Source organism: Rana temporaria, chromosome 3, assembly GCF_905171775.1.
Source record: "Rana temporaria chromosome 3, aRanTem1.1, whole genome shotgun sequence".
Classification (NCBI taxonomy): Eukaryota; Metazoa; Chordata; class Amphibia; order Anura; family Ranidae; genus Rana; species Rana temporaria.
Genome location: NC_053491.1, coordinates 123460337 through 123484950, shown reverse-complemented (window position 1 = coordinate 123484950; position 24614 = coordinate 123460337).

Genomic DNA, 24614 nt, shown 5'->3' with positions numbered 1-24614 from the left:
AAAGGTCAAAAATCATTATATTTTTTATTTTAATTTGTTTTATGTTATTTTAAGTTATTTCCCTATCCACATTTATTTCCAGAATACTTGCCATGCTCTTCCCGACATTTTGCTGACATTTGCAGCACTCCAGGCCTTTCCCTTAGTTTTTTAGAGACATTTTTGTAGTCAAAAGTCCGGGTCCCCATTGACTTCAATGGGGTTCGGGTTCGGGTCAAAGTCCGGGTTCGGGTTCGGTCCCGAACCCGAACTTTTTTTTCAAAGTCCGGGTCCGGGTCTGAACCCGAACATCCAGGTGTCCGCTCAACTCTAATAAGGAGCATGTTTAGAAACAGAACGAGCCAATTTGCAAAGGTGAATTGGCTTACAGCAAAGTAAAAAATCAGTAAAAATGGCCTGATAAAGATCAGTTAATTAATACTGGCCCAGCGCAACAATGGAACTTGACTTATGCGATTTTGGTATAAACCAAAAAAACACCTGTCATCAAAAATGAGTAAAGCAGTGTAGCAGCTATTATATAAAAGTAAACTGGTTCAAGTATGCTTATAATTAAAATGATCTCATACACTAAAAAAATAAACATTAACAGCGATTGATTCAAGCTAATCGTGCTTAAATGAAAAATGTGTCACCACATCCTGCTCAATGTAGGTTTCTAATGGGAAGCCGCATAAATGAACCACCACATAAATGCACCTCAAAAGTAACCTCCAAAGGGTTAAATTAATCACAAAGACCTCAATGTGAAAAAAATGATAACAATTAAATAAAATTACGATGCAACTAGAATGGTTCTATAGTCCTCAAAACTATGATGGCTATCTGCCACTCTACAACACTAGATCCTGCAGCAACTTTCAGTCAGTCCTTTGTCCAAACCAAGGAAAACTTTTAAAAGACACTTCTGCAATGGCTGTGCCGTAGCAAACATTGACACGTAGGAATCCCCCAAAAAAACTCACTCACCAGATGGATGTCATCAAAGGCATAAACGCTGACTCTCTCGCTGTGGAGTGTGTGATGGTTCAGCTGGATCTCTCCCCGTCCTTCTGCTACCATCTGGTGGGCTCTGGTTGTGCTCAAATGGATGCAATCATGAAAAAAACAAGAGGGAGACTCCACATAGTGTAAAACAGTTTTATTACATTAGAGGTGAAGCTCTCTTCAATGTTAGGCTTACAATTAAAATTCAAAAAAGGCGCTTGTGTCTCAATCTAAAGCTTGCTGGCTCTCACTATAGTCTGCTGCCTGGGGATTCCTCCTCCTGATGCCGTGAGTCCCGGGATACCGCTCGCCTGATTGGACCGTTGGATCACGTAGCTTACGTTCGTCCTTTTTCCTTTTTACAAGAGGACAAGAAGAGATGGTGTAACGGAATGACCCGTGACAAACAGAGACTTTTGAAGGATGAGGGGTACTCCTGTGCCAGCGTCACTAATAACTCTTGGGTCTAAGGTCACCCTGTGTCCCTTTTGGGCATAGGGTGACTGAGAAATATTAATTAGAAATTACATGAGATGGGACATTACTGTTAATTCATGTATTGAGCCAGGAAATAAGGGACCTATGTTGGATTGTTTTAGCATGGACAGTAATCCACAATACATTCCTTGATGTCTGCAAAGAACTAATATTCTGACTCTGCCGGTCAATAATGACTCATTCCTCTGTGTTGCACAGGCTGTTGAGATGGTAATTGAGTCTGTACTGGGGTGAGGTGGATTTGAGCTTGGTAGACAGCCTGGCTCCTGAAAGACCTTTCATTAAGTATGCTAATACTGTTTTAGTAATTAGGTCAGGTTAGATCGGTGCCCAAAACATCTGACATAGTAATGTGTATTCTACAGGTGAATCACTTATTGTCGAAGACGGAATGTCTGGGGAATAATTAGCTCAACGGGATGTCATTGTCTAAGAGAGTGTGTATTGAAGTGATGTGTGGGTGGAGAGTTCTTTGTTCCTTTGATTACTGTAATATGTTGTACTGTATATATGTACTGTATATAAGACTGAGAGTTACCATTAAAAAGTGTTCCTACATTTTGAAACCAGAGACCAGAGCTTGTGTTGTCTCAGTTATTCTGGGAAATGGGATGGATGGTTGGAGTGTCAGATAAGCTGTCGTGACGGATGGAAGGGAAATCATAAAAGGTGGTGACCGTTACAGTGGTGGCACAGCAGTGGAATGATTCCATCGTCAGAAGGATGGCTACAAGGACACAGGACAATGGAGACGCTGTATGAACGGCTGAAGCTCTCTTCCCTCAAGGACTTACTGGAGAGCCGGGGCAGATCGGCCAGCAACCGTAAGAGAAGGGACATTATTGCAGAGCTTGTCCAAATGGATAGAGCTGAAAGGCCCAGCATAACAGAAAGGCCCAGCATAACAGACAGGACACCCGAGGAAGAAAGTTTTGACCGGGCTGTTAAACGTGGACTGGCACAGTATGGACATAATCCTCCACCGGAGATCATAGACCAGGTTATAGCAGCTGTGGATGCAACTTGGCTACATCAAAGAGGTGCTGCAGCAGCAGAAGTCACAGCAGCAAAAACTGAAGAGAGAGGAGAGGTACAGATGCCAGTTGCTATGGAAGTGGAGTTCCAGGGAGCCGGGGCAGTTGGTCCCTCTCTCCAGCAACAAGCTGAGGTGGTAAAGCTTTTACTCCCAGCGGAATCACTGGCAGCGGGGCAGGATGCTGCTGACCGTGCACACCACTGCAGCTTGAGCTGATATTGGGGGATGGGACTGTGGTCTCCCCTCACAGCAACCCAGCAGAAGAGCTGGCAACAGAGCAGAGTGCCACAAGCCTCTGCTCTCAACTAGCAGGAGAGGGAGTTCCTGTGTAAGTGGATGGGACTGTGGTCTCCACTCAAAGCAACTCAGCGAAAGAGCTGGCAACAGAGCAGAGTGCCACAAGCCTCTGCTCTCAACTAAAGGAAGAGGGAGTTCCTGGGGTAGTGGATGGGACTTCAGTCTCCACTGGTATACCCCAGGGATGGGGGCCAGTTGGCCCAGATCCCAAACAGCATGACGGCCTGAGCCCAGTCACCCTGTCTTCTCTCCAGCAGCTGAAAGGACTCCAGGGAGAAGGGCCAGTCCAGGCCTCTCCCCAGCGGCAGGCAGGTTCTCTGAGAGAGGCAGAGGTTGGCTGGGTGAGTAATGCTCTGTTTGGAGCAATTTATTTGGGGTATGGTATGGATACCAGCATTGGAAGACTGGAACTACTGACTAACTTTGGAGTCAACCCGTTTGGGGTTCTCTCCTGTGTCAGTCTCCCACCGAAAGGGGAGAGATGTAACGGAATGACCCGTGACAAACAGAGACTTTTGAAGGATGAGGGGTACTCCTGTGCCAGTGTCACTAATAACTCTTGGGTCTAAGGTCACCCTGTGTCCCTTTTGGGCATAGGGTGACTGAGAAATATTAATTAGAAATTACATGAGATGGGACATTACTGTTAATTAATGTATTGAGCCAGGAAATAAGGGACATATATTGGATTGATTTAGCATGGACAGTAATCCACAATACATTCCTTAATGTCTGCAAAGAACTAATATTCTGACTCATTCCTCTGTGTAGCACAGGCTGTTGAGATGATAATTGAGTCTGTACTGGGGTGAGGTGGATTTTAGCTTGGTAGACAGCCTGGCTCCTGAAAGACCTTTCATTAAGTATGCTAATACTGTTTTGTGTGTGGATTGTGACTTCTCAGCTGTAGTAATTAGGTCAGGTTAGATCGGTGCCCAAAACGTCTGACATAGTAATGTGTATTCTGCAGGTGAATCACTTATTGTCGGAGACGGAATGTCTGGGGAATAATTAGCTCAACGGGATGTCATTGTCTAAGAGAGTGTGTATTGAAGTGATGTGTGGGTGGAGAGTTCTTTGTTCCTTTGATTACTGTAATATGTGTACTGTATATAAGACTGAGAGTTACCATTAAAAGTGTTCCTACATTTTGAAACCAGAGATCAGAGCTTGTGTTGTCTCGGTTATTCTGGGAAATGGGATGGATGGTTGGAGTGTCAGATAAGCTGTTGTGACGGATGGAAGGGAAATCGTAAACGGTGGTGACCGTTACAGATGGCATGTTCCATTGAGGCACAATAAGGGCAGAGATTCAATCTGCAGCAACAAAGTCTTTCAGATGAGGTAAGTGGACCCAATGTCCATTTTTTCATCAACAGGAATCAAACTCAATTTTTTAGGCGTAGGGGCAAATGTAAATGCAGTTGATTGACGTTCAGCTCATCGCTCTCTTAACCTATGATCAATGGTGATCGAACATTGTATGATGTCATTAAGAGTAAGAGGGAGATCTGATTGAGCCAATTCATCCTTGAGTGGTTCGGAAAGGCCAAGGCGAAATTGTTTACGCAGTGTGACATCATTCCACTCAGTTTCAATAGCCCACCTCTGGAATTCTGCAATTAAATCCTCAACTGGTCGTCTACCTTGTTTGAGACTCCTAATGGCATTTTCAGCAGTGAGTTGCTTATTGAAGTCATCATATAGCAAAGACGTGGTTGCTAGGAATTGTTGACAGGAATTTAGGATTGGATCCTCTTTTTCTAGGTAGGTATTTGCCCAAGCATGGGGTTCACCCTGTAAATAGGATATAAGGGTGAGCACCTTAATCCTATCATTGGGAAAGGTGTGAGGACAGAGTTCAAACATTAATTTACAGGCATTAATGAACTCTCTATAGGTCTTTCGATCACCAGAAAAAGTAGGAGGTGGGTTAACCTTAGGTTCAGGGGAGAAATTTGGGGTAAGGACAACTAAATCTTGCAAAGCCTGATTTTCTGCTTGTAGATTTTGTAGTGTGTGAGCGAGAGCATCTACCCTCTGGGTAAGGGTGACAACTTGATTTGCAAGCTCCGCTGGGTTCATATTATGGTTCTATTATTCTGTAACAGCACTGGTGAACGGAGTGAACCACAACTGTGGTTAGCAAGGATTTCAATGCAATTCTCTATGCGACAACTAAGTATGGGCCCTAGGCATCACTCCTCGCAACAGGAGTTTGGGGGATCTATACATCATCTCTGTGTCACATAAAGAAAGGAGTTGAGCTACTAAGCATGGATGCATTACAACATGCGACCAGAGCTTAGCGTTTCAAAATATAGTTCAAGGTCAATATTCCAATACACCTCAATATGCAAGTGATTATCAGTAAGGGACCCCAGGCATCACTCCTCACAAACAGGAGATTGGGGGTTCTCTACATCATATCACTTTGAGCATATAGGGATGTATTAAGCCACTAAGGGAGATGCTATGAAATAGCATCAACCCCTAGCATAGAAAAGTTAGAGCGCACATGTTCAAACAATTAGGACAAGGCCTATTAGCAAATTATACTTCTGTCAAGCACGTAGTAAATATGAGTTGTAGTAACAACTAATAGTTACGTATGAGAGGCAATATAGCTCAGGTACTTTGAGAGTACACATAGTAATACACGAGTTGTAGTGGCAACTAATAGTTACATATGAGAGGCAATATAGCTCAGGTACTTTGAGAGTACATGTAGTAATTGGGAGTTGTAGCAACAACTAATAGTTACATATGAGAGGTGAATATAGCTCAGGGTATTTGAGTGTTGATCAAACAAAAAACAAATAAAATCAAGCGCTCACCAGAATGAAATGAAAAAGATAAGAATACACGCTTAAGGAAGGGAATGGTGGAAAGGTGGGATTCATGTGGTAGCTGAAAATATGAAAAAAATGAAAAAAGGAGGATATAAGGAGTGGGGCGATGATCAAATTCAGCTGTCCATGAGAGAGTTGTTAAAAATATAGTCAAAAATTAAAATTATTTGTGATAAAAGTTCAGTCCATAGAAAGTTCATGGAGCAGTAACACAAATTATATTAAATATACACTCTTGCTTGGAGGGCTGCCAGCTGTCAAGAAGAAGCAATTCTGAAACAACAACAAGAAAACAAAAAGCGGCGCCCTCTAAGCGTAGTATGGAGTTTAATAAGTAAAAAGACAAACAACAATAATTCTATAAAGTGTATATATATGGGAGTTAAAATGTTAAAACGAACAAAGGAAAAATTAATATGTGACTAACAGAGTCATTTTTGTTGATAATAAAATCAAGAAGGGATTATAATTAAGTTAAAAGTTTGATTGGACAAAAATGATGTTCTTAATCGACAAATAGTTACAACACTAGTCTTAGGAGAATAGGTATATGGGGTAGACCAGTGTTTCTCAACTCCAGTCCTCGGGGCGCACCAACAGGTCATGTTTTCAGGATTTCCCTCAGATCAAACTGCTGTGGTAATTACTAAGGCAGTGAAACTGATAAAATCACCTGTGCACAATAATGGAAAGCCTGAAAACAAGACCTGTTGGTGCGCCCCGAGGACTGGAGTTGAGAAACACTGGGGTAGACTACCATTAGGTAGATTAATGCTGAGAACAGAAAAGTCCATTCAGTGGGTACAAAAAATGGGATGGATATGAAATGTGCACGGCTAGCATATGCCTCCACCCAATGGTAAGCGCACATGTAAAAGGCACAAGTAGATGCGCACGCATATACAAAACTTGCTGATGGATAAATATCAATATGTATAATACACTGAAAAATGTGAAAATTAATGGAATATGTAGTCTAGAATAAGAAAAAGAAAGAAAGAATTGCTATAATCCAGACCTGGTTTTAAGGAGATTATTACATCAGAATAAGATCATATATTGGTCAGGAAATACAGTGAATTATCAAATTGATACTACAATAGGATAAAGTACTATATTACATTGTTAAAATGATAAAAATGATTAAAATGTATATTATTGTAAAAAGAGAAAGAAATATTATAATAAAATATTAATTTCTAGTCCCTCGTTCAGGCCTCGAGGCGATAAACAATCTAAGGTGAAAATCCAATAATTTTCCCGTTCGCAGAGTTTTTTGTATCTCTCGGCCTGAGGGAGAAGTCTGGATATGGCCTCTATGACCCAAACACGAAGTTCTGAAGAGGATTGTTGATGAACCTCTTTAAAATGCCTGGCAACGCTGTACTTTTCCAGGCCTTTTTCGACGAAATTGCGGTGTTCACCAAACCTCTTCCGTAGTGTCCGAATGGTACGGCCCACGTAGAAGAGGCCACAGGGACAGGTAAGACAGTACACCACATATTCTGAAGAACATGTAAAAAAGTCTGGTAAGGTATACTGCTTGCCTTTACAAATGAAGTCTTTCTGTCGATGGGTTACATGGGGACAGGTAAGACAACGGGCTTTTCTACATTGATACATCCCTTTTATGTGAACAAATGTTAGGGAGGTGGTGTTGCTGTTCCCTTTTTTGTTGTTCTTTATTTTACTGGGCGCTATACTTGCCTTTATGTTTTTGGCTCTTCTGTAGCTTACTATGGGGCGTTCAGCTAAGGAGGTTTTTAGGTGTGGGTCTTCTTTTAAAATAGGTCAATGTTTAACAAGGATCCTCTCCATTTGTCTGAATTGGCTGTGAAATTGTGTGACAAAGCGCACTGTAGGTGTTGTTTCATCTTTTTCATCCTGTGTCTTATGTGTTCTGGGAATTAATTCTGTATGTGAATAATGTTGGAAAGCACCTTCAATAAGATCTTCAGGATATCCTTTTTCAGAAAACTTGTCTTTTAGTTTGAGACCATGAGTAATGTAGTCCTTATGTCTAGTACAATTGTGCTTAAGGCGACAAAATTGACTTTTTGGGATATTTTTTAGCCATCGGGGATGATGGCAACTCCGGTAGTGTAAAAAAGAGTTCCCAGCAGTGGGTTTCACAAAGTTTTTTTGGCGCAAATGGTGGTATTATCATATGAAAGCTCCAGATCTAGAAAAGCTAAGGTTTTATCATCAGTGACTGCTGTAAAATATAAGCCCATGGTATTGGAATTACAATGTTCAAGGAACTTGGGGATTAGCTCATCAGGGCCATCCCAGATGATAACTATATCATCTATGTACCTACCGAAAAATACAAGATGAGAGGCAAACGGATTGTTATACCATATGTGGTGGAGTTCCCAATAGCCCATGGTTAAGTTTGCATAACTGGGTGCAAAATTAGCTCCCATGGCTGTTCCTTGAACCTGTATAAAGAACTCACCATCATTTTCGAAATAATTGTGTGTGAGACAATATTTGAGCAAATCCAATAAAAAGTGGATTTGTCGGGGATTGAGCAAGGGATCTTTGTTTAGGAAATATTGGGTAGCTAGTATCCCCACTTCATGGGGTATCGATGTATACAAAGATACTACGTCCAGGGAAAGCCAACGATAGGACTTTTCCCACTGATAGGGTTGTAGCATCTGGAGTAAATGTGTACCATCCTTGATGTAGGAAGGAAGGTTCGCCACTAGGGGCTGTAGGGAATGATCTATATAGATCGAGAAATAACTACTGACACTTTCCATTGCTGCCACTATGGGTCTCCCTGGGGGATTCGATTGGTTTTTATGAACTTTGGGTAGATGATAGAAGTACGGTCTCTTGTAAAAATCATGAAGTAAAAAGGCCACTTCCGTCTTGGTTACCAGGCCTTCAACTTTTGCTACATTGACTAAATCATGGGCTTCTTGTGAAAAGACCGCCAAGGGGTCAGTTTTCAATTTACAGTAGGTGGTAGTATCAGATAAGAGACGAGAGCTCTCTACCTGATAGTCAGTCAAATTCTGAATCACTATACCTCCGCCTTTGTCTGCTTGATGTATAACGATGGATTTGTTTTCAGTTAGTCGTTTCAAAGCTAAATTTTCTGCTACTGAAAGGTTAGAGGAGTTTTTTTGTGTGGTAGTTCGTTCACACATACGTAGAATTTCACTATAGACTACTTCATAAAAGCTTTGTATATATGGCCCTTTGGAATAAGTAGGATAAAATATAGATTTAGGTCTAAACTTAGTCTGTACTATTGGTGGTGACGTGGAAAGGTGTTGAGTAAGTAGTTCGACATAATCGTCGGAATCTTCAGTATACAAAAGTTCGAGGTGATCAAGGGCCATTTTTTCGGGAACACTACAATTCCGAAAAAGATCTGGACTGGTGGGAGAAGTTTCAGTGGGAGGGACATCCAATGTGGCTTTGGCGGTTTTTAGATTAAAGAAACGCTTAACAGTAATATTCCGAATAAACCTATTAAGATCTAAAAATAGGGTAAATGGGTTTGGTGGGGCCATAGGTGCAAAGGTGAGGCCTCGAGCTAACAGGGACTCTTCAGATGTAGTTAAAGTGTGGTCAGATAAGTTGAAGATTTTTATAGTTTTCGTACTTTTCGTTTCTTTTCGGTGTCTCCTTCTGCCCCCTCTTCTGCCTCTGTATCTAATTTTCTTTTGGGGCAAGACAGGGGGGCTATCACTAAAAAAGGGGGAACTAGAGTTGTTAAGTGAGATGATGAGGTATTGGTTGATTGTAGGTCATCCAACATGGCCCCCATAGAGCCTGACGAAGAGACACGCATGTCTCGAACGCGTGCACCACCCTGAGACTGCTTCCGGAAGTGACGCTCTGCTGCTTGCGCTCCACGGCTGCGTTCCACCACGCCGAATGTGGCGTTCCTGCTTCCCCCCGTACCAGCGCTGTGTTACCATCTAGGGACCTCCAGAGACACCGCACTCGGCCCTTACCTTGTGGATTAACCATCACGCTGCCTGAAGCCTGTGAGAAGATCATCCCAGCAGAGTATATGCACTCCAGACGCCAGCCACAGATGACATCAGTAATTTAATACCTGTACCCCCCGCATTCTTGTGAGTAACCTCTCATAAGAATTATTGTTGTTTGTCTTTTTACTTATTAAACTCCATACTACGCTTAGAGGGCGCCACTTTTTGTTTTCTTGTTTCTATTTGAGTGTTGATGTCTCTTTAGGATATTCCTTAGCAGACAGTCCTTTAGCACAACAGTATATCCTAAATATGTTCACAGTCAGAAGGCATGAGAAACAATAGCAATTGTATAGATGGAACATAAGTAGCAGATCTATAGCACTACAAGTGATACAATAACTACTTATCCGTTTTGTAGGCTTCAGTATAGGCAATAGGGATTCTGTGGTGAAGGATGTTCAGAAAGGAGGTCTCAAAGATTGTCCCCAGCAATAGCTCCCAGTTGCAGTAGATGCAGATGGCACTAAAGGAGTAGTTGAGGCTGGAGCGGTGTCCCGGCATGGGGAGCGATAACACCCATCTCTGTAGCGTGGCCGAGCTACGGCTGACAATAATAGAACAAAGCCTGAGAGTGTAACAAGTGCCTTTATAGGCAGGTATCCAGCTGCAGTGCATTGCACTGATTCAAAGAAACCGCCGTACTCCACAGCACACTTCCGCATTCCACGCTGGAACGCAGGACGGTGCCGTGCGATGACGTCATTGCGCGAGCGCCGTATGCGTTTCAGCATGGAACGCACTACGGCGCAGAAAGCGCCTGTCACAAGTGAAAGTAACAGGCGCACAGAGCGCCTGTTACACAGCGTCATTTTGAATCTCCTCTCTGTATCGAACTGTTGTAGCAATGAAAATAAAGCATTTTTTTATGTCGGATCTTTCGGATTTCAGAAACGATAATGAAAATACCCGATATTCGGACGAAAATGCATTCGGACAAAAACGAATGCACATGTCTAATGAGGATAAACAATAGTGGAATTTATATAGAGACCACAAATAAACGTACTTGGCAACTATAGGGCTAGAACTATAAAGGAGATCGATTTACACCATAGCAGCCCCGGGAAGGAAATAGAGCCAAACTGGGAGAATTTCCAAGTGGAACCAGGAAATATTATTTGGGGATTTGCCAATGTGACAAGTGAGTCTGGCTGCCACATAATATTACCACAAGTTGGGTACTCTCAGTATAGCTACCACTTGTGATCTCTATAGGAGGGCCTTGCTGTATCTGGGTTTTTCGCCCATCCAATTTAATCTGTTGACTTCTGATTGAAGACCATCCACAATAGGTTTAGGGATATAGGTGGGTAGGACCCTGAAAAAGCAAAGTCATTTATGTAGGATGGACATCTTGAAGGCTGTAATCCTGCCCAGTAATGAGATATGGTGGGAAACCCACAATTTTAGAAGTTTTCTATGTTCATGAAACATGGGTGAATAGTTTGCAGCATAAATGTAACCAATGAAAGGGTAAGGTAAATGCCCGAGTACCTGAGAGATTTGTTACACCATTGCAACTGAAAATGGGGGTGAAGTGATGAAATGAACAAGCGAAGAAAGGTTAATCGGAATTGCTGAACATTTTAAAATATTTACCCCTAAACTCGAAAAGGTTCTGGAAAGTTTCAAATGCAGAGATTATGTTGGGGATAGAGATAATGGGATCAGCGAGGAACAGTAAGACATTGTCAGCGTATAGACTGAATTTAAATTCTTCAGACCCTTTACAGTAACCTTTAATGTTGAGGGGAGCATGATTGGTCAAAGGCACCCTGCCTTTGACCAATTATGGCTCTCACAGTGTGCTGTGATTGACCAAAACGTGCAGGTCAGGTGCATACTTTGGCCAATCATAAGAGGCCAATGCACTGCGATCTCGCATTAGGGGGCGTTCTATGGAGTTCGAATTGCCGCAAATGCCTCATAATGTTCTCAATTCGGCGTACGGGCGAACATCAATACCTGAGTGGTATTCATTTAAGCCATTATTTAATTTCATCTACTTACAGATTATACCATATTTATTATTAAAATTCTAATCAATCAAAAAAAGGAAAAACCTTTATCCACTCTTTCTCCAATTTGTGTCAAATGGGGCGGGGTCACAGCAGGTCTAGCGTCATCCGTTTGGCACCTCCCATGGAGACGGAATCGTATTGTGGCGGCATGTTTTGCTGTATCCCGGGTCGAGGAAGGGTTGCATCGCTGGAATTTTTTTTCTTTTTTTAATAAAGGACTTGTCCCAAGCTGTGTCTGTGTTTTTTTTACAATTTTTTACACTTTTTTTGTGAAATGGTAGGGGTACAATGTACCCCGTTACCAATTCACATAGGGGGGCCGGGATCTGGGGGTCCCCTTTGTTAAAGGAGGCTTCCAGATTCCGATAAGCCCCCCACCCGCAGACCCCCACAACCACTGGGCAAGGGTCATGGGGACATCTATGTTGTGGGCATTTGGCCTGGTACGGTTCAGGAGGGGGGCCACTCTCTCATCCCCCCTCTTTTCCTGCAGCCTGCCAGGTTGCATGCTCAGATAAGGGTCTAGTATGGATTTGAGAGGCCCCCAGGCCATTTTTTTTTAATTTGGAGCAGGGTTTCCCTTAAAATCCATATCAGACCTGAAGAGCCTGGTATGGAATTTGGGGGACCCCCAGGCAATTTAAAAAAAAATGGTTTGGGGTTCCCCTTAATATTCATATCAGACCTAAAGGACCTGGTAATGAACTGGGGGAACCCATGCAATTTTTTTCAATGACTTGAATTGAAAAATACTATGACTTTATTGCTGGGACCCGACCATTATAGCCGCAAGTAGTTTTAAATGACTTTTTCCTTTAGAAATGTCATTTTGTGCATGGATTGTTCTAAACATGGGAAACATGTGCCACTTTACAGGCATACTATAGACACCCCCAGGTAAGAAATTTAAAGAAATATTTCACTTTTATTGTTTCACTTTAACTGCTTGCCGACCGCCCACCGTCCTTTTACGGCGGCAAGTCGGCTCCCCTGCACTAGAGCCCGTAGTATAACGTCGGCTCTCACGCAGGCCACTAGGGGGGCGCGAGCACGCCCCACGCTCGCCCCCGAATCCCGTGCGCGTGCCCGGGGGCACACGCGATCACTCGATACAGAGCGGGGACCTAGAGCTGTGTGTGTAAACACACAGCTCCGGTCCTGTCAGGGGGAGAAATGCTGATCTTCTGTTCATACAATGTATGAACAGAAGATCAGTAATTTCTCCTAGTGAGGCCACCCCCCTACAGTTATAACACACCCAGGGAACATACTTAACCCCTTCCCTGCCCCTAGTGTTAACCCCTTCACTGCCAGTGGCATTTTTTATAGTAATCGAATGCATTTGTATAGCACTGATCGCTATAAAAATGCCAATGGTCTTAAAAATGTGTCAAAAGTGTCTGAAGTGTCCGCCATAATGTTGCAGTACCGAAAAAAAATGCTGATCGCCGCCATTACTAGTAAAAAAAATATTTAAAAAAATTCCATAAAAATACACCCTGTATTGTAAACGCTATAACTTTTGTGCAAACCAATCAATAAACGCTTATTGCATTTTTTTTTTACGAAAAATATGTAGAAGAATCAGTATCGGCCTAAACTGAGGAAAAAATATGTTTTTTTATATATTTTTGGGGGATATTTATTACAGCAAAAAGTAAAAAATATTCATTTTTTTTCAAAATTGTCGCTATATTTTTGTTTATAGCGCAAAAACTAAAAACCGCAGAGGTGATTAAATACCACCAAAAGAAAGCTCTCTTTGTGCGGAAAAAAGGACGCCAATTTTGTTTGGGAGCCACGTCGCACGACCGTGTGATTGTCAGTTAAAGCGACGCAGTGCTCGTAGCGAGTAAGCATCACATGATGTGAAACATGTCAGCCACCTTTTTCCTTTTGTTCACTTCATTTTGACTGCATCGCTTTGGTTGTTTTTTGGATTTTATTTGTATAATAAAGAAATCGTTTTAAGGAGTGCGGCAGTCCAGGACCTTTTTCTATCCAATGCACCTGTGCATAGCCAGCACCCTTTTGGTTTAGTGGGACGGAAGCAAAGCCAAGGGATTAGCAGTTTTTAGAGCGGTATAATTTCTCACTTCAACTGCTCTGGTCTTTGGGCAGCAATATGGTCCGGGGGTTAAGTGGTTAGGCATTATTAAAATCACTGCTCCCCAAAAAAACTGTCGTTTTAAAACTTTTTTTGCATTGATACATGTCCCTGGGGCAGGACCCGGGTCCCCAAACACTTTTTATGACAATAGCTTGCATGTTAACCTTTAAAATTATCACTTTTGATTTTTCACGTTAAAAAAAAAAAAAATATATATATATATATATATACATACATATACTTATACATTTCACATTTGACATTTCACACTTTACATTTATCTGCTCTCTTCTCGAACCTCCATAAAATTCTGCTTAACATTCAATTTACCCAGCACATATACCCTTTATACATTCCTCTCCCTCCCTTAATTCAATGGTGTGGCTAACCTCTCCTCATTTATCCTGAAGCTGTCATAGGATTTTTTATCCAACTTGCCCATACTCTCTCGTATTTCTCTCTATGTCCTCTATTACAATAAGCCTCCCTATACAATGGCAAATTGTTATTTACTAAATTTTTCCAATATGTTATCGAGGGAGCTTCTACTTTTTTTCCAGTTCACAACTATCGTCTTTCTAGCATAGAATAGTAATCGGCCCACCTGTGTTCGTGTCCCATAGACTTTAACAGTGTTTGCGTGTTCGAACAAATTTTTTGCCTATTCGCATTGTTCCGCTGCAAACCTAACAGGGGGGTGTTCGGCTCATCCCTACTATGTAACTATGAACTTACGTTTGACGCGAACATCGGGCTCATCCCAACTTTCTAGCAAGCATAGATGAAGCAGAGTTGCTGTGAAGCACAAATTTAGCTTTAGACCACCTCAGGGACTTCTCAGTATCTTCAGATAATAAATTATCAATGGCTATATGTTTCTCTCAGGATATCTGGAAAATGGTTTAAAGAATGGGTTTTTATGTAACTTATCCTGAGATTGGGAAAGGGAGTGGATCTCTGCCACTTTGGCCTTCTTGTTAGCGCTGCTAATTAAATGTCCTTTCATCACAGCCTTGTGTTCTGTCGAGGGAAGAGGAGGGGTGGTAGACAATGGGAAAGAGATGAGAGGTTACTGTCATCGGTAAGGAGGGAATCATTAGGCCTCTAGGAATATGAAACGGTAGACAAATCCATTTGGTTGAAAGAGCTGGAAGTAGCATGATAATCTTACCAAGTGAAGACAGTAATGGAGGTGGAGGTGGAGTTAGCTAGGATGGAGAATGCAAAAAATGCAGTGAGCATAAGTATTGTGTAAGTGGGAGTAAAAGTTGTATTCTTTGGCTTCAATATTATAGGTTCTCCAAATGTCAATAAGCTGTGAAGCTGTGAAGAGTTTCATTAAAGATTTGGGAAAGGCCTTGGGGTAATCAGAAACTCTGCTCCTGTCTAAAGTAGGATGGGGGCATGGTGACTTGAAAATGGCTGCATAACCCTGGAGCTCATGGTGGACACCACCATGAAAGAAATGTTAGTATCCCTCAGAGCTTCACTAGAAGCAGGCATCAGTCATTCCATGTGCCAATTTTGTGATGATATCTGTGGATGAATTTGCTTTGTCATTTAATGCATTACTAGACTCCAAGAATGACAGGGGGGGGGGAATATAACCTGCATGAAGGTAAAAATAGAAGACAGATCACGCCATAAAAATTTAAAGATCAGAGGAATTCCCATGTTGGACCTTTTGGATCAACTTCCGACCTACGTCCGAGATCTCATATTTTCTCTCTTGCCTACCAGTTAATGAGCACAAAATCGATAATCATTGGGACGTTTTTGAGCCGAAAAAAAGGACAAGTTTGGAAATTTTCTGCTGAACAAATGATAAATTGAAAGGTTAATGGGTTTCCCGTCCAAACTGTCTGCATTAGGTATATGTAAAAAAATGAACAGTCATGGAATATTTGGAAAGGGAATTGTGTGACGGTTTAATATATGGCTAAACAATGACCAATGAATTAGCATTTTTGTGGTATACTATATTCGATCATTCTGTACTGTACTGGAACTTATGCAATGTTTGTACAGTTTCTTTCTAGTTAAGCCAATAAAAACCTATTAAAAAAAAAAAAAAAAAAAAAAAAAAATTGTATTCTTTCAACTGGGCAATGTTGCTATAAATTTGACCCTTGTTATACTTACATTGCTTTATCCCTAAACTGTACCTATTGGCTTCTGATAGTATTTAATGAATTTAGCACACTCCGTGCCTTTTCAATAATATTGTCTTCATTTCATTTTCTCATGAAAGAATACACAGCTTACGTGACAGCATAGAAAATTAATGTCACTAATAGATAGGAATTAAATGATCTACAATAATTTGCTGTTGTCAACAAACAGTAATTCAATTTCATTTTTAATTCCAGAGCTACACATTTTAACCTCATAAAAGCTGGAAATGCCTTTGATTTGGTTATTATAAAAAGTTTTCTATTTATAAATTATCTAGCCTTAAATGGGTTGTAAAGGAAACATTTTGTTTCCCTAAATAGCTTCCTTTACCTTAGTGCAGTCCTCCTTCACTTACCTCATCCTTCAATTTTGCTTTTAAATGTCCTTATTTCTTCTAAGAAATGCTCACTTCCTGTTCTTCTGTCTGTAACTCACCACCGTAATGCGAGGTTTTCTCCCTGGTGTGAAGAAAGCCTCTTGAGGGAGGAGGGGGCGAGCAGGCAAGCCAGGACACTCTCTACTTTGCAGATAGAGAAAGGAGCTGTGTGTAAGGCCCCGTACACACGATAGAATCCATCCGCTGAAAAATCTCAGCGGATCGGTTTCAGCGGATAGATTCTATGGTGTGTACAATCCAGCGGATCTGTTTCCGCGGATTTTTATCCCCTGGGATGGATTTCAAGCGGATAAAAATTTGAAGACATGCTTTCAAATCTATCCGCTTGAATCCATCCCAACGGATTGATCCGCTGGTCTGTACAGACTCACCGGATCAATCCGTCCGAAGGGATCCCCCGCATGCGTCGTAATGATTCGACGCATGCGTGGAATTCCTTATATGACAGCGTCGCGCTCGTCGGCGCGTCATCATCGCGGCGACGGCGCGACACGTCATCGCGAGGGGATTTCGGCGCGGATTTCGATCCTATGGTGAGTACACTCCATCGGATCCAAATCCGCTGAAATCCTCGAGAGGATTTATCCGCGGAAATGGTCCGCTGGACCGTATCCGCGGATAAATCCTCTCGTGTGTACTAGGCCTTAGTGGGCTTCCTGACACTCCTGCTCCCCCCTCCCCCGTAAGAGGCTTTCTCCACACCAGGAAGAAAGCCTCACATTACGGTGGTGAGTTAAAGACACAAGAACAGGAAGTGAGCATTTCTCGTGCTCTGGTCTTTGTGGTGTTCGGTAATTTGTATGCAATTTGTTAATGATAACAAGAAAGGCAGTAAAATGGACCCCCTGTAGTCAACAGCAACAATAAATTCCCCCAGCAATAATTGAACCCTCACAACAATATACCCCCAAGCAACAGTAGATTCACCCCTCAACAATAGACCCCATCAGCAACAATAGATGTCCCAGAAACCAACAGCAATAGATGCTCCAGCACACCCTAGAACCCCTTGCCTTTACATACATTTAGTGCTGGAGGTGTCGGAACTGCGTTCCCCCTGCATTCCCGCTGAAAAAAAAGCACTGATGTAGCCATAGGGAGAACTTAGCATTCAGAAGCCTTGAGTTTTTGGGAGAAGAGGTCAACACTGGTGCCAGTGATTCTCTATTTTAATTTAGATTCATTTGTATTTTTTTAAATATATTCAAACTCAGTCACTGAAATCAAATACAGTGGATATACAAGTCCACACACCCCTGTTAAAATGTCAGGTTTCTGTGATGTAAAAAAACAAGACAAAGATCAATCATTTCAAAATGTTTCCATCTGCCATCATTTAAAGTGCCTCTAATTAACCCAAAATAAAGTTCAGCTGTTCTAGTAGGTCTTTCCTGAAATGTTTCTTAGTCGCATCCTACAGAAAAAGCCATAGTCTACAGGGAGCTTCCAAAGTATCAGAGCGATCACATTGTTAAAAGCAAAAAAAAAGGGGGAAGAATTGTTGGAGGAACAATGAAATGGACTTTCTAGGCACTAATCGTTTCTAAAATGTTATTTTATTGAGACAATCCCATCGTGGGTGTTTGAATCAACAACAATGTAATTACGTTAAAAAGTACATCAAAAATAAAAAAATAAAAAAAATCACATATAATGCAATAATTACAGACACTTTAAAACCAAAAACTGGTCCAAAGACAACATCAACAGGGTGATGATTATCGTAAATTATAATATTCTAGGCAAGCTCTACATGTTTCGCTGGGAAATCCGCTTCATCGGGAGCTACAAGTATTTCTGAAATGAAAACAGGCTGTTAGTGGTTTGTATAGGTCCATTAATTTACAGATCAATGAAATATCAAATATTGTATGTGCGGTATTATATATGCATGAAAGCATCGTAGAATATCCATACAATTGTAGCCGTGATTGCCGGGGGAAGGGGGAGAGAGTCACCAATGAGACAGTGCACTGTGAAACCCAAGATAGAGACATGCAGGGACACACCGGGGAAAAAAAGAGTAAACCTATATTAGTGGTGATGTGGGACATAGTGGGGGGCACTAAGAAAGTGCATTCAAAAACCAATATGCCCAATAGTAGTTTAATAGTGATAACGAATAGTGGGGGATGGGTGTACATACCAGAGGGTGATACTGAGGATCAAAATATAATAAGAAAGATGTGAAAAAAAGAAATAGCAGTGGGTTCAGTGATAAGTGGAATAAACACCTACCATCCACGATAATGGAGATGGTTAAAAGATTTAACTTAGAAGTATCAGTGTAACTATAGTAGCGTTGCATGGATTTCCTTTCCTCAGGCGGTGGTAAGAGTTAAAAGGCTGGAGGGTTGTCTAATAGAATAAGAAGTTGTAATAATACACAGTTAGGGGAGCCTGGAATAGGTTTATGAAACTCAACAAGAGGGAATAGGAGAGATAAATAGTATAAGTAGATTTGTTGGGGGTATACATACCCAGACCCAGCCAATAAGTGGGTGCGTTAGGTCACAAGGTTGATTTGGCTGAATATTGCAAACAGCAACAGTAGGCGTAATCAGATAAGAGGGATAATTAACCCAAAAACTTCAGAAATGAATTCTGAACAGGTAAAGACCGTAAGGCACTGTGAAGGCTGAGTAATGGACAGACCTGCACAAAACGAAACAATAAAGAGAAAAGGAAAGCTGAGTATTTCAAAATCCAAACTGGTTCAGGGAGCCATCTAACATCAACCAGCAGAAATTACAATTATAAATGCGCAGTTATAGGACCTACCAGCCGGACCGTCGAGTCAGCAACGCAGCAAGTTGTGGGGGAATCCCTCTGGTTTGTGGGGAATCCCATCCCCATATATACGTGCGTCTCCGATCACGTGTGCCGTCGGGACTTCCGCATCACGTGATCCGGTCGGGATCTCGGCAGGCCAATCACAGCGCTAGGTGCCCTACAAACGTCGGATGACGCTGTAGCAGAGGCAGGCGCATGATCGGCATCACCGTAGCAGGGGAAAGACAGGAGGGGAGAACCAACCAATGGGCATTGGCGGGGCGTGTCCCGGATGACAAGCACAGCCAGTTGAGGAAAATAACTGGCTGGCACACGGACAAGAACCACCCTCCTATGAACCCTCACTAGCCAACCCGAGCATGTCTGCTCGGATTGGCTGTCCCGACCGTGCATGTCAAGACGTGGGTCCCAAAAGTGTGCACCTATCCCCAGGGACTCTAGGAAATCGCGGCCACAATTGTGGCTAGAAAATTAAACAGAAAATAGAAAACCAAACATGTTATTTGGTAGCTGTATCAAACAAAAATATATAAAATTATTTTCATTTCAAAATATAGAAGACATATATGACATTCAATTAGAAATTGGTCAATAAGGTTCCACATATATTGATATATAGATAGCATCTATGGTGTCCCCACTGACATTATAAGATTAATAAGAGGTATGGGGGACCCTATAACATTTTGCTGGGACAACATATGTATATTTAATCAGACAAGGAAAAATAGACAGGCAAAGTGACGAGAATTGGGGACTGAGCTTCAAAAGTAACAGCGGGGAGGGGGAGCAGAGATGGCAAAAAGGCTGTTGGAATATTGAATCAAGACCACAGAATTTATCATAGTATTACAAGGGGCTAAAGATAAAGCATAGGATGCTTCAAGGGGGAATATAGAAACCCATAAACGTGGAAATGAGAGAACTGAGCACAGCCAATAAGGGTAATAATAAAAAATATATATTGATTAAAGAAAAGATTTATATGTCAGTATTTCGTTAATACCTGGTGGCTGTGTAGCACTGAGTCTCTCAATCCACTTAGTTTCGTATTGTAAGATTTTTTTGTCCCAATCGCCTCCCCTTGGGTCTCGCTGTACCACAGCTAGCACCATAAAGGAGGCGGAGGACGTATTAAAGCGATGGTACAGATCCAAGTGTCGGCTAATAGGTGTTAATATTTTGCCGCTTTTGGAAAGGTAAGTGTGATCTTTAATTCGTTGGCGCAGTTGACGGATCGTTTTCCCAACGTAATAGACACCGCAGGAGCATGTCATGAGATAGACCACCCCAACCGTGTTAAAGTCAGCTCTAAATTTGGGTTTAAAGATTTCGCCATTGGGCAGTGTAAACTCTGAGCCCACAGCAATGTAGCGACAAAATTCACAGTGTCCACATTTAAACATGCCCTTGATAGGGGCAAATTTTTTTTTGTGGGGATCATAGTGACTACAGGTAAGTTGGTCTCTTAGCGATGGAGAGCGTTTGAACACAATTTGGGGTCGGTCACCCACATATTTTTTTAATATGGAGTCTTCTGACAGAATGTGCCAGTGTCTAGTAAGCACATCTCTGACTTGGGCCTGTTGGTCCGAAAATTTGGTAATAAATTTGACCGTGCCAAATGGATCTTGTTGATTCTTAGTTTTGTACAGTAGGTCGTTTCTGGAGTGTTGTGATGCCCTATTGTATGCTTTTCGAAGAAGGGACTTCGAGTATCCACGTGCTAAAAGTCGTTTTCTCAGGAGATTTGCGTGATATTTGTAATCACTATCTTGTGTACAGTTCCTTTTAAGCCTTACATATTGTGCATATGGTATGCTACGAATCAGAGGGGTAGCATGTGCACTAGATGAGTGCAGAATCGTGTTACCCGCAGTCTTTTTTCGATATAGAGTGGTAGCTAAACGGTTCCCATTGTCAATGAATATCTCCACGTCTAGAAAGGAAAGGCGTTGTGGGTGACTGCTCACAGTAAACTTCAGGTTGTAGTTATTATCGTTCAGAGCATTAACAAAATATGTCAAAGCTGATTGGGTACCTGTCCATACTAAAAAAATATCGTCAATATATCTCAGCCATACCAGCGCATGGCTGGCATGGTCCGAAAGTTGCTCACTGGAAAATACGTCCCGCTCCCACCCCCCCAGGTACAGGTTAGCGTAGGCCGGTGCACAACATGTGCCCATGGCCACGCCCTGTACCTGGAGGTAGTGGGAGCCATTGAACGTGAACCAGTTGTGTGTGAGGATAAAAAGTAAGAGTTTAAGAATAAACTCATTAAAGGGCCACGAATGGTGGTCTTGTTCCATCAAGAATGTGCGTACCATTCCGACACCTTGCTCGTGAGGGATGCTGGAGTACAATGCCTCCACATCCAAGGTCACGAGCAGGGCGTCGGGAGGGATCGGCATCCCTTCAACCTGTTTGAGGAGATCAAGAGTGTCCTTGACGAAAGATGGTAACCGAGTAACATGTGGTGTTAGAAAAAAATCAATCAGTCTGCTTGCATTCTCTGTGATTGATCCTATGCCAGACACAATAGGTCTACCCGGAGGAGTTTTTAAGTTCTTGTGTATCTTCGGAAGCGCGTAAAATGTAGGTGCCCGTGGGAATTTAATGTTCAAAAAATCATAGGTGTCTTGGTCAATTGTGCCTCTCTGGAAGGCATCGCCTATCAAGTTTTTGTATTCGACTACGTACCGAGAAACGGAGATAGCCGCTATTCTGCGATACCAGGATATGTTGGATAGTATATCCATACACATCCTGGTGTATTGCGTATTTGTAAGCAGAACGATATTGCCCCCCTTATCGGAAGGTTTGATTACCAAGTCCGAATGATTCCTTAGGGTAGTGATAGAATATGACTGTTGTTTGGTAAGATTGGATACGGAGGGGTGCAGGTTGAGTTGTTTAATTTCGCTCGTAGTGGCTATAAGAAAAGCCCAGATATAGGGGTTAGTGGTCAGGTCAGGGAACTTGGTCGATTTGGGTTTAAATTTACGTTTGGGTATATCCAAAGTAGAAGGGGTGGGTGTATCAGAATTGGACAATGTGGACACAGGATTTGCAGATTCATTTTCCTCCAATAGGAGGACAAGGTCTCTAAAAGCACGGAACTCTGCCATTGTAAAATGTTTGATGCTTTCTGCTAGTTCTTTATCTTTCTTAGTCCGTATATGGTCCTGGTCAAACAGATATTTATAAGTAAGTTTTCTAGCAAAAAGATAGAGATCCTTGATAGTGTCGTATTTGTCCAATTGAAAGGTGGGGCAGAAACTGAGTCCAAACTGTAACACTTCCAATTCGCCATCCGAGAATTCATAAGGGGTAAGGTTCACTATATTTAATCCTACGTCTGGGGAGTTAAGGTCATGGCCAATGGAAAATTAGGCTGTGACAGTGTTGGTGGTGCCAAATGAGAATCCAAAGTGCTCTGTTTAGTGGCCCCGATGTTGACATTTACCAAACTTGGTGATAAAAGTGATGTATTGGGTGCTGTCCGACCTGTAGGGTATGTCCCATTGGTTAAATTAGGTCTGGAAATTTGTGTATTGGGATCGGGGAATTCAGTGGGTAACAATAGTTGTATAGCCTGCGATGCCAATGGTCCTAAATGATTGGGCTGTTGTAATTGGCCTGGGTTAATACCCGGTAGGCCCATATATGGTATTGTTTGTTCTTGATGGTATGTACGTACTCCATAGGGGGTATTCGGTTCTGAGTGTTTTTTAGGGTGAGGTGTGGCCAGGTGGCTCCCATTGTGTCCCCTCTTGCGTGTGCCTGTGTTAGTGTATGATCGTGTCTCAAAGGCAGAAGGGGTAGGGGGGTATACCTGGGTGGAGGGCAGTGAGGAATCTGATTCAGAATCTTCTTCCCGAGAGCTATATGCCATGTTTGTATTTGGTCTTTGACCTGGTTTGCCTTTTCTGGGGTTAGGTGTGGCCGATTGCCAATGATAAGCATAGCCTTCAGCGAAGGCCATCTTATCCTTGTACATTTTGGTTTGTTTTTTGGATATAATATCCTTATTGAGTTTGTTTAAGTACTCCTTTAGTTCCTGCCATTTTTTGTCAAATGATTTGTGGTTCTTTACATATTCATATTGGGTCTGTAGGGAAACTAGTTCCTGGTCCAACGCTTGGAGGTCAGTTTTGTATTGTGTAACCAGAATTTTATAGCCACTACGAGCGAAATTAAACAACTCAACCTGCACCCCTCCGTATCCAATCTTACCAAACAACAGTCATATTCTATCACTACCCTAAGGAATCATTCGGACTTGGTAATCAAACCTTCCGATAAGGGGGGCAATATCGTTCTGCTTACAAATACGCAATACACCAGGATGTGTATGGATATACTATCCAACATATCCTGGTATCGCAGAATAGCGGCTATCTCCGTTTCTCGGTACGTAGACAAATACAAAAACTTGATAGGCGATGCCTTCCAGAGAGGCACAATTGACCAAGACACCTATGATTTTTTGAACATTAAATTCCCACGGGCACCTACATTTTACGCGCTTCCGAAGATACACAAGAACTTAAAAACTCCTCCAGGTAGACCTATTGTGTCTGGCATAGGATCAATCACAGAGAATGCAAGCAGACTGATTGATTTTTTTCTAACACCACATGTTACTCGGTTACCATCTTTCGTCAAGGACACTCTTGATCTCCTCAAACAGGTTGAAGGGATGCCGATCCCTCCCGACGCCCTGCTCGTGACCTTGGATGTGGAGGCATTGTACTCCAGCATCCCTCACGAGCAAGGTGTCGGAATGGTACGCACATTCTTGATGGAACAAGACCACCATTCGTGAGTTTAATGAGTTTATTCTTAAACTCTTACTTTTTATCCTCACACACAACTGGTTCACGTTCAATGGCTCCCACTACCTCCAGGTACAGGGTGTGGCCATGGGCACCTGTTGTGCACCGGCCTACGCTAACCTGTACCTGGGGGGGGTGGGAGCGGGACGTATTTTCCAGTGAGCAACTTTCGGACCATGCCAGCCATGCGCTGGTATGGCTGAGATATATTGACGATATTTTTTTATTATGGACAGGTACCCAATCAGCTTTGACATATTTTGTTAATGCTCTGAACGATAATAACTACAACCTGACGTTTACTGTGAGCAGTCACCCACAACGCATTTCCTTCCTAGACGTGGAGATATTCATTGACAATGGGAACCGTTTAGCTACCACTCTATATCGAAAAAAGACTGCGGGTAACACGATTCTGCACTCATCTAGTGCACATGCTACGCCTCTGATTCGTAGCATACCATATGCACAATATGTAAGGCTTAAAAGGAACTGTACACAAGATAGTGATTACAAATACCTAGCAAATCTCCTGAGAAAACGACTTTTAGCACGTGGATACTCGAAGTCCCTTCTTCAAAAAGCATA